This window comes from Callospermophilus lateralis, chromosome X, assembly GCF_048772815.1.
Source record: "Callospermophilus lateralis isolate mCalLat2 chromosome X, mCalLat2.hap1, whole genome shotgun sequence".
NCBI classification, from domain to species: Eukaryota; Metazoa; Chordata; class Mammalia; order Rodentia; family Sciuridae; genus Callospermophilus; species Callospermophilus lateralis.
In genome coordinates this window covers 60,891,566-60,897,635 of record NC_135325.1, presented here as the reverse complement: position 1 = coordinate 60,897,635, position 6,070 = coordinate 60,891,566, and the positions used below count along the sequence as shown (strand labels likewise).

The window sequence follows — 6,070 nt, the reverse complement described above, 5'->3', positions numbered from 1 at the left end:
CCGTTGACCGATCGGGAATAAAGAATTGCTGTTTGAATCTACAAAGCTGTGAGTGGCTCGTGATTTGTGCCCAGCCAGACTGCGGCATGGATACACTTTCTTCTCAGCAGCACATGGATTGTTCTCTAAAATAGACCATATAATATGCTACAAAGCAACTTTTAGCAAATATAAAAAAGTAGAGATCCTACCCTAAATTTTATCAGATCATAATGGAATGAAATTAGAAATCAATGATAAAATAAGAAATAAAATGCACTATAATATCTGGAGACTAAATAATATGCTACTGAATGAACCATGGGTTACAGAAGACATCAAGGAGGAGATTAAAAATTTTTAGAGGTGAATGAGAACACAGATAAAACATATTGAAATCTCTGGAACACTATGAAAGAAGTTCTAAGAGGAAAGTTCATTGCATGAAGTTCATTCCTTAAAAGAAGAAAAAGTCAACAAGTAAATGACTTAACATTACATCTAAAAGCCCTAGAAAAAGAAGAACAAATCAGCACCAAAAACAGATGAAGACAGAAAATAATAAAAATCAGAGCTGAAATCAATGTAATTGAAACAAAAGAAACAATTGAAAAAATTGACAGAACAAAAAGTTGGTTCTTTGAAAAAATAAATAAAATATACAGACGCTTAGCCATGCTAATGAAGAGAAGGAGATAGAAAACTCAAATCACTAACACACATGATGAAAAAGGAAATATCACAACAGACACTACAGAAATACATAAAATAATTAGAAATTATTTTGAAAACTTTTACTCCAATAAAATAGAAAATATTGAAGGCATTGACAAATTTCTAGAGTCATATAATTTGCCCAAATTGAATCAAGATGATATTCACAATTTAAACATATCAATTTCAAGTGATGAAATACCAGACACCATCAAAAGTCTACCAACCAAGAAAAGCCCAGGACAGGATGGATACACAGCCGAATTCTCAAGACCTTTAAAGAAGAACTAATACCAATACTCTTCAATTTATTTCAGGAAACAGAAAAAGAGGCTGCACTTCCAAATCCATTCTATGAGGCCAATATCACTCTGATTCCAAAACCAGGCAAAGACACATTAAAAAAAATGAAAAGAAAAGAAAACTTCATACCAATATATCTAATGAACATAGATGCAAAAATTCTCAATAAAAGTCTGGCAAATTGTATATAGAAATAAATAAAAAAAGATTGTGCTCCTCCATCAAATGGGATTCATCCCAGGGATGCAAGGTTGTTTCAACATATGGAAATTAACAAATGTAATTCATCACATCAATAGACTTAAAGATAATAATCATATGATTATCTCAATAGATGCAGAAAAAGCATTTGACAAAATATAGCACCCCTTTATTTTAAAACACTAAAAAACTATGGATAACAGGAACATAACATCATAAAGGCTATCTATGCTAAGCCCAGGACAACATCATTATACATGAAGAAAATTGAAGGGATTCCCTCTAAAAACTGAAGACAGGGATGCCCTCTTTCACCACTTCTATGTAACATAGTTTTTGAAACACTGGCCAGAGCAATTAGACGAAAGAAATTAAAGGGATACACATAGGAAAAGAACTCAAATTGGCACTATTTGCTGATGATATAATTCTATACCTGGAAGACCCTAAAAGTTCCACCAGAAAATTTCTAGAACTAGTAAATGAATTCAACAAAGTAGCAGGATATAAAATAAAAACCCATAAATCAAAGGAATTTCTGTATATCAGTGACAAATAATCAAAAAGGGAAAGAGGGAAACCTACCCCATTTTCAATAACCTGAAACAAAATATGTGAAATCAAAATATTGAAAGAGATGAATGATCTATAATAATAAAAATTACAGAACCCTAATAAAGAAGTCAACGAAGACCTTAGAAGATGGAAAGATATACCTTGCTCTTAAATATGCAAAATTAATATTATAAAAATGACCATACTAACAAAAGCACTGAACAGATTTAATGCAATTCTGATCAAAATCCCAATGGCATTGCTCATAGAATTAGAAACAGCAATCATGAAATTCATCTGGAAAAATAAGAGACCCTAAAGCAATCCTTAGCAGGAAGAGTGAAGCAGTTTGCATCACTATACCAGAACTTAAACTATACTACAGAGTAATAGTAACAAAAATAGCATGGTATTGTCACCAAAAAATACTGGTAGACCAATGGTACAGAATAGAGGACACAGAGACTAACCCACAAAACTACAAATATCTTATATTAGACAAAAATATATATTAGAAAATGGATTGGAGAAAAGATAGCCTCTTCAACAAATACTGCTTGGAAAACTGGAAATCCATATGCAGCAAAATGAAGTTAAACCCCTATCTCTCACCATGCACAAAACTCAACTCAAAGTGGATCAAGGATTTAGGAATAAAACCACAGACCCTGTGTCTAATAGAAGAAAAGTAGACCCTAATCTCCCTCATGTGGGATTAGGCCCCAACTTCCTTAATAAGACTCCTATAGTGCAAGAATTAAAATCAAAAATCAATAAATGAGATGGAATCAAAATAAAAAGTTTCTTCTCAGCAAAAGAGATGATCTGTGATGTGAACAGAGAGCCAACATCTAGGGAGAAAATCTTACCCCTCACTCGTCAGAGAGAGCACTAATCTCTAGGGTATATAAAGAACTAAAAAAGATAAGCACCAAAAAAATCTAATAAATGGGCCAAGGACCCGAACAGACACTTCTAAGAAGACGATACAAAAAAATATTCATCATCACTAGCAATTAGAGAAATGCAAATCAAAACCATTCTAAGATTTCATCTCACTCCAGTCAGAATGGCAGCTATTATAAAGACAAACAACAATAAGTGTTGGCTATGGTGGGTACAAAAAGGTACACTCATACATTGCTGGTGGGGCTGCAAATTGGTGCAGCCAATATGGAAAGCAGTATGGAGATTCCTTGGGAAACTGGGAATGGAACCACCATTTGACACAGCTATATCTCTCCTTTGTCTATACCCAAAGGACTTAAAAACAGCATACTACAGGGACACAGCCACATCAATGTTTATAGCAGCACAATTCACAATAGCTAAACTATGGAGCCAACCTAGATGCCCTTCAGTGGATGAGTGGATAAAAAATGTGGCATAGATACACAATGGATATTTACTCAGCAATAAAAGAGAATTTATAAAATCATGACATTTGCAGGTAAATGAATGGAGTTAGAGAAGATAATGCTAAGTGAAGTTAGCCAATCCCAAAAAAACAAAAGGGGAGGTGGGGGGTGGGGGGAACTCTGAAGGAAAGCGGGTGAGGTGATGCTCTGGAGGTAGCGTGCCCTCCTCTCTGGCAGCATTGCTGTGGATCCTTGGGCTCAGGTGGCAGTGGCGGCAGCAGCAACAGTGCTGGCCTCAATGTGTCCCAGTACACCCCAGTGCCTCCTAGCGGCACATAGCCTGCTCCTATGCTTCAAATGAGGAACATGCAATTTTAGTAGAAAAAAAATGATGTCCAAAGTCACAGATGCTGTAGTCTGGTATCAAAAGAAGATTGGAGCATATAATCAACAAATATGGGAAGAATCTGTTGAACAAAGAGAAATTAAGGGGTTAAGGAATAAACCAAAAAAAAACAGGACATGTGAAACCAGATCTCATTGATATTGATTTTGTAAGAGGGTCTGCATTTGCTAAAGGAAAGCCTGAAAGTCCTTCGAGTTCTCTGACCAGAAAGGGAATTATTCAAGTCGATTTTTTTCTTTCTTTTTTTTTTTTCGCTTCCCGTGGTGGTTACAGTTAACATCAAAAGTCATCTTTTTCTGGCTTCTTGTCCTTTATCTTCTTCAAGTTGCTGTACTAGTATTATTCTGTCCACTTCTAGCCCACATGTTATACCTCTGAAGGAAGTGATCTGGCAGACATGGCTGATGCTGCTCTTGGGAACTCTGCATTGCCATATTGTTTCAACAAGAATATCCAAACCCATTAGGTACAGGCAATAAAAGAGAAGTAAATTAAGAAAAGCAGCTCATTTGGACAGACATAGGGAAGAAGATGGTTCTAGTATCACAGAAAACACACAGGAAGGAGCAGTTCAGAGCCACAGTACAAGCACCACTTACCGTGTTGATACTGTCTTCAGAGATCTCTGGAATGCTGCTTTCTTTTTATCAGGATCAAAGAAAGCAAATAATTCAATTGGTAAGTCAACTGAGACTGACAATGGCTATGTATCTCTTGATGGAAAAAATGTCTGTTAAAAGCAGTGAAGATGGAATGCAAAACCACAAAACTCAGTCTGAAACTGTTAAACCAGAAGAGACAGCCTGGATCACAGGGACAAGAGGAATATTCCCAGAAAAGACACCCATAGGACAACAACAAATGATTCTGATGAAGTGTCTGTTGAGGAAGGTCCTGAAACAGGTTACTCATTATGTCGTCATGTAGACAGGAGTTCTGAAAACATCCTTCAGAATACAAAGTCACACTATTATAAGAAACGTTATCCTAATGAGGATGTCCCTAAATCAGGTACTAGTTGCAGCTCTCACTGTTCAAGTTCCAGACAGTATTCTAAGAGCACAAGTCCAGAATCTGAAACAGAAGATATATTATGGGAAGACTTGTTAAATTGTGCAGAATGCCATTTATCTTGTACCAGTGAGACAGATGTGCAAAATCCTCAAATTATTCCATGTGTAAAAAAATAATATGGACACTACCATTTTCATTAGAGTCATTTGCCCTGGCTTCATAGGTCCTGCTCAGAATTAGAAAAATAAGTGCTATAGTATAGGAAGGCAATGACTGTAAAAAAGCAGAAATGTCTGTACTTGAAATCAGTGTAATGATAATGAACAGAGTGATCAGCCATATACGAGGAATAGGATACCAGAGTTTTGGAAATGTAATCTTTCTAATCCTGGGTTTAATCCCATTTGTTTTTTGACTTTCTCAAGCTACAGACTTGAAACAACTCACAGCACATTCTGCTTCAGAAGTTTATGTGATTTCATTTGGTTTTAATGAAGATGTCATGGTTCTTTTTATGGTTATAATATGTTTTGTGGTCCATATCTCTCTTGTATTGACATTCTTTTTCTTGCTCTGTGTAGCAGAAAGAACTTATTAATAGCAACTACTTTTTGCAAAACTCTTTGGATATTTAATAGCTACAAAGAAGGCACAGGAATCTGAGATTCCTCATTTCTGGCTGAAGAAAGTATAGATATAAAAATGTGGCTATCTCTCTGTCCCTATGTTAAGTATAGAGGTCCTCAGAGATCAGTTGATGTAATAGTATCATCTGCTTTCTTGTTGACTATCTCAGTTGTATTTTTTTGTTGCACTCAGCTGCTTCATGTGCATGAGAACTTCCTTGATTTTCACTACAACTGGGAACTGGTAATATGATGCATCTCATTAACACATTTTCTCTTAAGATTTGTTACCCTTGGATCAGAAATAAGTAAAGTATATAGCAATAGCTCAATATTACCTACCGAGCAGATAAACCTCTACTTGAAAATGGAGAAAAAACCTAGGAAAAAGGAGGAACTGACACTATTGAATAATGTTTTAAAACTTGCTACTGAACTACTAAAGGAATTGGACAGCCCTTTAGATTATATGGGTTTACAGTGAATCTGCTGCTTTATAACATCACCCAGGTTGTCATCTTGTCAGCTGTTTCTGGTGTTATCAGTGACTTGTTTGGGTTTAATTTAAAGTTGTGGAAGATTAAATCATGACAATTCAGAGAAAAGAAGATGTAGCCTCTTTTCCAGAATACAAGTACTGACTAAGCTACCTGAAAGTGGTCACTGACTCTGCTTCATGAGTCTCCACTGGGAAACTGAAGTGTTTACAGCAGACTGTCTTATTCAATTCTTACATTTATTTTATTTGTTCACTTTTTTTAATTTATTTTAATCTTTATATTTTATCGATAAGCATTTATGTTCTTAGTTGTTGAAAGGGTGATAAAACTGATATCCAAATACTTGAGATCCTGGTAATTGCTCATAAACTGACAAAATAAGATCTTATATTTTAAAATAGAAGCTATTGCTAA

The 6,070-nt window shown here is 35.3% G+C and overlaps 1 pseudogene; it reads left to right on the top strand.

The window, feature by feature from the left end:
* Nucleotides 1–3,498: 3,498 nt before the first annotated feature.
* On the top strand, nucleotides 3,499–5,128 carry LOC143639198 (protein PHTF2-like; annotated as a pseudogene).
* The last annotated feature ends 942 nt before the right edge of the window (nucleotides 5,129–6,070 follow it).